The 10,128-nt window shown below is 36.3% G+C and overlaps 1 protein-coding gene across 16 annotated transcripts in view; it reads right to left on the reverse strand.

Moving 5' to 3' along the window:
* Positions 1-10,128, reverse strand: part of UBAP2 (ubiquitin associated protein 2) — a 193,308-nt gene that overhangs the window by 66,986 nt on the left and 116,194 nt on the right. The gene's annotated exons all lie outside the window — the stretch shown is intronic.

Raw genomic sequence — 10,128 nt, forward strand, 5'->3', positions numbered from 1 at the left:
AAGGAAGGAAGGAAGGAAGGAAGGAAGGAAGGAAGGAAGGAAGGAAGAATTAAACCATCAAACAAATTATTCAACCCAATTGACGGGACAGTCAGTGAGGTCAATTGTGGGGAGGCTGGCTTCAGTAAGTAGGGCAGAGGTTTACTGGGCTGTATTAATACTATGAGCTGTTGTAGCTCATAGTAAAGCACTATCAACATGACATTAAACTGTTAGGACTGATTTCCTAGAGATAAGAATAAACTTACAGACAAGGAAAAATAGTAGAAAGGCCAAAGAAAGACGTGGGGAGGACAGGGAATTAAACTTATTTAAATAACAGCAGCCTCTTTCCCACTTTGCTTCTCCCTTTGTCATACTATGCAATTAATATACAAACAGTACACAGTAGGCTCCAAAAGTTGATTTTTAAGTCCTTTGTCTAGAAAACCTGACATTACAGGAAAATGTCTTAAAATAATGACTGGATCTCCAGTGCAGCCTGTAAGGACCTAATAATACATAATGGTACCTTCTCAAAAATTGCAATGAAATCCAATAATTTACAACAAGGTGTCAGTGACAAAATGTTCACTAACATGAGTTCTTCTATCTTTTCAACTAAAGTCCCAGCACAAATACAGGACCTAACTATCATCTCTCTACATCCCCCTTTCCCTCCCCAAATACCACCATGACAAAATCCTTTCCTAGGAGACACAGAAGAAGTATTTTCCCTAGCTCCAAACTATTGGGAGGAAGAAGGCAGATACAAAATGGGGATAAGAGGTATTGGAGAGAGGTCCTCAGCAAAAGACGAATGAGGAAAATCATGTCTCCCTTATCATCCACTAACTATCATCAAACAGCCACCAGGAGGGAGGAAGGAGGGAAGAGGGAAAGTCTGGTTAGAGGTAGAAGAGCCAGGGGAGGTCAGAAGCAGCAGAGGTTTTGCAGCACTAATTAGTGTGTTGAGAAGGTACGGTCATTTCATATGAAAGAGATGTTCGAGAGCTATATGCTTTTAAATACTCTCTTTGGATTTGATGCAATCAGTACATATCAAAAGAAAAGGAGCATCTAGAACAGGGATACAAAACTCCAGCAGAAATAAACCCCAGATGGCTCTAGATTGCATATAACCAAAAATTCACATTCTTTGCTGCACTGTTTATTCTGTTAAACATTTCCCAATGATATTTTAATCTAGTTCAGCTGTTTCAAGTTTGACACCTCTGATCTAAAGGAAGCCATCACTGGTAAAGTGTGTCTTGCATTTGTACTCTTCACTAAATATCCTCCATAATATCAGCAAAAGCTAGACCTGTTTTATACTTCATCTGATATTAATAATTAAAAGGTTGAACCAAGTTCCTTGTTATATCTTATGTAACTGACGTGCATAGGAAACACTTAACTGTTGGAAGACAGATATTGGCAAGATATTGTGCTTTTGATGGAACAAAACATTTTTCATAGATGTAAATCCATCAGAGAAAGAGGGAGGCAGAGGAGAAACAAATGGAATACATAGGTAATAAAAAGGCTACAAAGCTTTAATTTGTTATCTGATCCTCTCGATGGTCCTGTGATACAGGTCTTCATCCCCATTTTATGGATAAGGAAACTGAGACTGAGAGTGACTATGTGACCTGTCTGGGGTCACACAGCTAGTAAGTAGGATCTTAGACATGAGTAACTCTGGCCTTCCTAACTGTAATTCCATTGCACCAACACCTACCTACCTGAGAATCCTAAGATCATCATGCCTTCCAGAAATAAGATAGTAGTCCCTTTGTGCTATGACTTGGTCAAAAGACAGCTATAGTTTTTTATTAGATTTTGGAAGTCAAGAGTTTAGGAAAGAATAAGCTATAAAGCTTCTAGAAAGAAGCAAACCAGAATGGTCAAAGACCTTACATCAATATCACATGAAGAATAACTGAAAACTGTGAGTATTTGGCCGGCAGAACTAACTGTCCTCAAGTACTGAAGGACTGTTACTTGCGAATGTGGTTATCCCTGTTCTGTTTGGTCCCAAAGTACAGAACCAGAAACAAGAAAATTCAAAGAGGCAAATTTAAATCTGATATAAAGAAAATCTCTCTAACAATTAGAGCTGTCCAAAAGTAGAAGAGACTGCCTCAAGGGGGAGTGGGCTCCCCCTCATATCAAAACTGCAAGAACGTTCATGATTACTGGTTTCCTAAGTTATACTAGATGCCTCTCCTAAGGTCTTCTCCAATTCTAAAGACTCATAGTATAATGCAGGGTTTAACGTTTTCATTTACATTTGGAAATCAAAACACGCGAACATATATGGCATTAACAATTCCACAATACCAAAAATGTAGTTACTACTGAAGAATAGCTTCCCAGTAAGAACAATGCCTGCATATCATTGTTATAATCCAAATTAATCCCTCTGTATCTTTACTCAGTCACTTTCACTAATACCAGGGTCTTAAAATTACTCAAGGCCAGCCTCTTGTGCAATAAGTGGAAAGCTATGTATCAAATTTCTTGATTTGTTTTGAAAAATTCTTGATTTGAAAAGAGCTCTTTTAAAAGGAACTTATATTAAAAGAAATTAGTCAACTAGATTGATGACAGGAACAATTACCACATCCATTAATTAATTCTAATATCACTGAATTGAATGAAAATTAGATGAATGGTCTATGGAATAAAGTGTATTGATAATTCTTTCAAAAAAAAAAAAAAGAAAAAAATTGTGTATCACAGAAAGTGCCTATATCCTCTGACCCAGAAATTTCACTAAGTATACAACCCAAGATCAATGACAAAATGAAAGATTATATATGCTACAAAATATTTACAGTAGCATTTTTTTGTAGTTAAAAAACAAACCAAGGAGTTACCCATCAGCTAGAGAATGGCTAGATAAATTTTATTATATGAATGTAATAGCATATTACTATGCTGTAAGAAAAAATATGATGAATACAGAGAACCATAAAAGACTTACATGAACTAATGAAGTGAGGCAAGCAAAATCAGGAAAACATACAAAATGAATAAAACAATGTAAATGCAAGAACAGCAACAAAACAAATGAAAGTAAATGCCACACATAAAGATTTACATGAAATGATGAAAATGGAGCCAGGAAAAAAATCTATGCAATGATAACAACAATGTAAATGGAAAGAACTGCCACCAGAAAATAACTGAAACTGAAACAATATTATATTACAATGAAAAAGAAGAGCTATGAGAACACATTTCACTACACTCTTCAGAGCTACAAAGCCCAGGAGTGGGTGATGATAGGCTTCTTCTTATATGTATCAACTGCTTTGCTTAAAGGTTTTCCTCTTTTTCCTTTCTTTGCATTAAAAATTTTTTTTGTTATAAGGGAGTTCTTTGGCAGGAAGCAGGGGGAAATCCAAGGGACAGAAAGCAATTCATAAGAATGTATTAAAAATGAAGGCTGGAATCTATAAAGACCAAGATTAGACCTAACAGATTTGAGAACATAGCAATACCAAAACTTCTCTAAAGAGATCTGGTAAAAAGGAGACATGAACAAACTCTCAGTGACTGTCAGTTAAGAACTTAGATCAGATGTGAGTTGAAACCGGGTAGGCTATTTACTATAGCTATTTGACTTTGGACAAACAGTTTTAACTTCTCTGGGCGGGGGTGTCGCATCTATCAAATGAGGTGACTGGATTAGTTCTAACACTCTTTGCCAGTCTTAAATATATGATCTTAATTACTTTTTAATGCAAAATATGTGCTAAAAATATTTTTAAAATAGTGATTCATAAATTACGTAATTTTAAAATCTCTCCTATGTAATTCCTTAGAATCTTCTCAAAATTGAGAATAAATGTACCAGTAAGTAATCCAGTAAGAAACAGTGGTAATCTATTATAAGACCACCAAGGAACATTTCAGTATTCCTTTTAAAACTGGTTATATTTTTTAAAAATCATGCCAGTCAAGAAATGTATTTTCCCACCTTCCGGAAGAGCATATATTATGAAAGGGACAAAGGGAAAAGAGAAATATACAACAAATTCACTGAGTGTTTGCAATATCACAATAGGAGGGTGCCAGCTTTGTACATTCATCTGTACATAAAGATACTGAAAATATACAGTTACAATATTAGATCAATATAACATGCATAAGAACACTTTAATAATGTACACTGCTTGGAAATGCATTTCACAAATTATTTATAAAGGAAAAGACAACACCAGAAAAGGTCAAAGAATTATATCATCTCAGGACTGCAAAGGGTCTTAGAAGTAACCAGATGTCATCCAGATAGCTACCAAGAACTCTTCCTGGTTCCCAGCCAATGATCTTTATTTGTGCAGAGTACTTCTCACTTTTGTAATAGGTAAAAAGAAAGATAAACACAAAAGTCAGGAGATGATGATTCATCTTATTAAAGGACTTACCATGAAATTCCCTTAAATATTAAGCCACTTGAATCAATCAACACACATTTAATTTCCCACAGTACCAGTCACTAAAATAAGATATAGGGAAACAAAAACAAACATAAAATAGTTCCTAGGCTCAAAGCTCTTACACTCTTAACAGGGAAGACAGTCACATGCATACAGAAATACATGCCCAAGATACAAAATGAATACAAGCTAGTTTATGGAGTGACAGTGCTATCCACTGGCAGAATCAGAAAATGCTTTGAGTTGAAATTTGAAGGAAATCAAGTAATTCCAAGAGGCAGATAAGGAGGAAGAATATTATAGACATAAGGGAGTCAATGTAAGGAACAGAGATGGGAAATGGAGGAAATGGGAAGAAGAAGAAATGAAGGTAAGTTTAGAAACAGGGAAATATAACAATGACAACTGTTCAGCAGAGTTAAGGGCCTGAAATATAGTGATAGCTATGAGAATGAAGAGAAATGTATGATTCCAGAGCTATTTGGGAATAATAAAATTATGATATTTAGCAAATTCTTAGATGTGTGGAGTGAGTAATGTAATGTGAAAATTAGGATGTAGGGAGTCAAGACGGCGGAGTAGAAACATGACTTTCATGGGGCTTCCACTCCCACCTCCTCCAATTCATGTAAAAGATGACTCAAAATTTGGAGCTACAGAACCCACAAAATGACACATAGAAGATAACCTCCCACTGAGGACTGCCCCACAGGCCAGCAGTAAGCAGCCAGCCCAGTGCTCCCGAGCCCGAGGTTTTAGCCCTAGGGTGGGCCTGACCAGCCACCGGCTGGAGGGACTTCAGATCACCAGTAGCTGTGGCAGTTACCAGAATTATCAACCCATAGATGCTAAGGACAAAGTGAGAGGTCAGTGCAGTGTGGACTTTGTGAACCGGGAGTTCAGGAGCGCAGTCAGGCCTTTACCCCCCGGACGGAGAAGCAGCTGAGCCACCCACATAGCTGCTTCAGAGCTCCTGGCCTGCAGATTGTAGGGGAACCAAGCCACCAGTCTGAGGGGTAATCACTCTTGCTTTAAGCTGCCTGGATCTGGACTGCAGTCTAGGGTGGAGGTCCTGACCAGTTTGCCAGAGCGTGTGGAGGTATCAGAAGGGCACTCAACTAATAGCTCCAGCATCTGCGAAAACCGCAGCTATTTGGGACAAAGCTCCCCTCTCTGGTAGCAAAGATCTACTGTGGCAAAAAGCTCAAAAGTCAAGTAATTGAGTGGCAACATGAGCAAGCGAGGGAAGCAAGGCAAGCACAGCAGTCTGACTTTCGATTCCTTTTTGGAGGGACAAAAAGGATCAAAGCAGGGAACAGGAGGAAGACAACAATGTCAGAACTCCTGCACCAGAAGCTTCCAAGAAAAGAAGAAGCTGGTTACAAGCCACAGAGGAGTTTAAGAAGGATTTTGAAAGCCAAATAAGAGAAGTGGAGGAAAAATAGGGAAGAGAAATGAGAACAATGCAAGAAAATTATGAAATGAAAGTCAGCAACCTGACTGAAGAAAATAACACCTTAAAAAACAGACTGACTCAAATGGCAAAAGGGGCTCAAAAAGCCAATGAGGAGAATGCCTTAAAAAAAGGCATTAAAAATATTAACAATCTATTTTTAAAAGACAACTTTTTTTTATTGAATAAAAATATATTCTTAGGGAAAAAATTCGTGAGGAAAGTATCTGCTCTATAACATGGATACCACACGTTTTTAATGTTCTCTCACTATGTGTGTGTGTATATATATATATATATATATACACACCATACAAAAAATACTATCTTCTATATACTACTTTAGAATTCTTCATTCATAATGAGAAATACAAATTAAAGGAACTCTGATGTTGGAACTCACATCCATCAGATGGCCAAAAACTACAAAAAAGAAAAATGACCAAGGTGAGAGAAGGCTGGAGTCTAACAGTATACTGAACCATGTTTGGAGGACCTATAAAGTAGTCTAGACAATCTTCAATGCAATCCAAACCTATGCCAAAGGTCACTGAACTGCTCAGATATACTTTAACCTAGGTTACTAAGTTATCATTACTAGACCTAAGCCCTAAAGATAGCAAAGAAGAACAAAGGTTCTAAATGTTCAAAAGTATTTACGATCTTTCCTTCTATAGCGTCAAAGGAACGGAAGATATTATGGTATATGAATGCAACATTATTTTAAAAGAAATGATCAAAGTGATGGTTTTACAGAAACTGGGAAATTGAATTAGATGATTTCCAATAACTGTCTGACTACTCCCAAAATTAAAGAGTAATCACTTTTAAGAGTGAAAAAACAGTGAAATAAAAATCTTCCTAATACAATGCTCAAGTGAGTTTTCACTACTAGGAGAAAAAATCCTATTAGTATCCAATTAGTAAATTCTGAAGGTACCATGACAAAGGTATGGTTGTGAATGAGTAGAGGTTCAAATTCCTACCACAGGAGTTCTAGGCTGCGACAATATTATAGGGGATCCTAACCAGAAGCTACAGAGATTTCATGAGGTCCATGAATTTTTTCAATTTTTTTTTTAAATTTTAAAATTAAATACTAAAACTTAAATACACAATAAGAAAAAGCAACAAATATTAAAGCTTTAGTACAAAATAAGAAAAAAAAAAGCATTGCCATGAGCACAGAACATTCACGAGGATTCAAAATATACAACAATAAATTTCCATTTCAAGAAAATCTATGTAATAAAAACTAAGCATTGTGCTTAGAGCTGTCTTTGCTTTCTTCTAAGTTTTCTTTTGTTCTCTGTCGTGCACTTTTTACTTTGTTCTTTTCCCCCCTTCTTCCTCCCATACCAAGAAGGCTACAATTAAATGTGTGCGCACACGCGCACATGCACACACACGGGTATCTATAATCATACTCACAGACATAAAAATTCATATGCATCTATGTAAGACTGTATTTGTCCTCTGTTGCTCTAAGGGTGGATAACTTCTTTCATTAGTCCCAATCTTTCCATATTTTTTTAAGACTACCATTTTGTTAATTCCTACACCACAGCAAAGTTCCATAATTATACTGCCTAGTTATTAATATGATTATAGTGTAGTTTCCATATTTTTCTCTTTTGATTAAATCTCTTTTAGCTTCAACTTTATCTGAAATCATGATTACTACCCCTGCTTTTTCCTCCTAATAAATTCTACTCCTTATCTTTATTTTATGTTTGTGTGTAGCTCTTATTTTCAATCCCTACTGATTCCTCTACTTTACTCTGCTACCTTGCCCTCCTGTTACTTAACCTACCCCTCTGCCCAGGATTCCTCCCTTATTCTCCCATTCCCATTAATCTAAACACTCTTCCTGATTCTAGGCATGGTGCTCTATCCACTGTAACACGCAGCTACCCCTGATAACGACTCCTTAATTGTATTAAATATCTCAGTAATCTCAAAGTAAAAGAGACTTTAAAAAGAAGAAAATTTAAACTATCTTATAGCAATTAACTGCCCTTGAAAACAGATTGAGAGATGAAATTTATAGACTGTAGACTTTATGGATCAAGAGCTCTCTTAAAAGCAAAAGGCTAATCAAAAATCCACTGGTCACTTCCTGAAAGAAACCTCAAAATGAAAACTCATAGGAACATGATGGACAAAATGACAAGTTTTCAGGTAAAAGAAAAAAAACTTCAAAAAGCAAGCAAGCAAGAATTCAAGTTCTAAGGAACCAGTTACGATCTTGCATGATTCAGCAGTCACAAATAAAAAAATACAAAGGCTTTGGAAAACAATATTCCAGAAGGCAAAATTCTAACAACCAAGAATTAATTTAACCAGTAAAACTAAATATAATCCTACAGAGGAATGGATCTTTAACAAAAGAGGACTTCCAGGCATTTCTGATGAAAAGATCACAGCTATATAAAAATCTGAAGCCCTAACATAAAAGCCAAGAGAAATATGAAAAAGTAAACATGAAGAAGCATAAGGGATGAAATAAGAATAAGTTATTTACATATGATACATATGTAACACTATGAACTCTTATTATTATCAAGGATCACAGAGGAAGTCTAATTAAACAACAGGTCTTAGAGTGGTTCTACTATGTTTTGAAAATCTTAAAAGAAGAATGAAAAGGGAAAGGAAGACACATTTGAGAGAAAGAAAAGAGAACGGGAAATTACTTCACATAACTGAGGTAAAAAATCTATGCAAACAAGGAAGGAGTGCTGTCATCTAAACTAGTAAAAAAGAGAATATATACATACATACACACACATGCAAAGAGAAATACATTCAAAAGGTAAACAGGAGGAGAAGGGGTGAAGGGAGAATAAGAAGGAATGCAGATTAAAGAAGGGGTTATTCCTAGGCAAAACAAATTCTAAATACGGATGTAAAAAACATTCAAAGGGGGCGGCTAGGTGGCGCAGTGAATATAGAGCACTGGCCCTGGAGTCAAGAGAACCTGAGTTCAAATTTGACCTCAGATACTTAACACAAAACTAGCCACGTGACCTTGGGCAAGTCATTTAATCCCAATTGCCCTACCTTACCCCCTCCCAAAAAAAAAAGGCAAAAACATTCATAGATCTTTTTTGAGACTGTAAAGAACAGGGAATTGAGGGAGTACCCCCCCAAAATGAGGAAAAGCTAAAAAAGCTGCAGCACATAAATATGATGAAATACTATTGTGTTGTAAGAAACAATGAAGAGGATAGTTTCAAAGAAATCTGAGATTTGTATTAAATGATGTAGAGTGAAATGAGTAGGACTAGTAGAATAACTTACATAAAAACAATATATTATATAGAAAATAACTTTCAAAAATTTAGGACCTCTGATCAGTATAATGACCAACCATAATTCTAAAGGATTAATGATGAAACACTGAAACATGGTATCAAAATCTTTAGAGAGAAGTAAAAAGACTCAGAGTTCAGAATGTAGAATTAGAACTTTTTTTTTTGGGGGGGGGGGAAAGAAGTCTAGAAGGACACAGCCAACACAAAAAATTTATTTTGCTTGATTATACATTTTTTAACAGGAGTTTTGTTTTTCTTTCTTTTTCAAATGGTGGGGGGAAGGGAGATGGAGGCAAGGACAGGAAGGGGAAATGGTGCATTTTTTTCTAACTAGGGAAAAAAACTTCATTAAAATTAAAACAACAAAAACAATGAAAAAAGGGAAAGATTCTAAGAGGCAGGGGTAAGGAGACAGTTCAATACTGGCAAGGGGGAGAGACGCAGAGATGAGAGATGGGAGTGTCACGTGTGAGAAACAGCAAGAAAGCCAGTTTGACTGAACCTAGTTCTGAGGGAGAATCATGAATTAGCTTGAAAAAGCCAAATAGGAATTTGTAGTTAAAGACTGTAATGAGATAGCCTCAAAAGTACATACCCCTTCAAAATGGAATAGTCTATAATTCTGCCAGTGACATGTACCAAGAAAACAAATGCTAAGTAACACTCACATGAGCAAATTCTTGAAACTCTCTCAACATGATATGATCATTCCTGGTCATGTGAACAACAAGAGAGTGGACTAGAGATTTTCTCCAATCCCTACAACCTCTCAAGTCTTCAAAACAGAAATTATGTGTAAAAGACAAAGAAAATTTAGTTCCATGGTCTAAGATAGTCAGAATTCAAAAGAAGATTAAAACAAAACCTTAGGGGCGGCCAGGTGGCACAGCGAGTGAGAGCACCGGCCCCAGTGTCGGGATGACCTGGGATC

Source organism: Petaurus breviceps, unplaced genomic scaffold (assembly GCF_028583685.1).
Source record: "Petaurus breviceps papuanus isolate PSGF00001 unplaced genomic scaffold, PetGlider_PUasm1.0 183, whole genome shotgun sequence".
Classification (NCBI taxonomy): domain Eukaryota; kingdom Metazoa; phylum Chordata; class Mammalia; order Diprotodontia; family Petauridae; genus Petaurus; species Petaurus breviceps.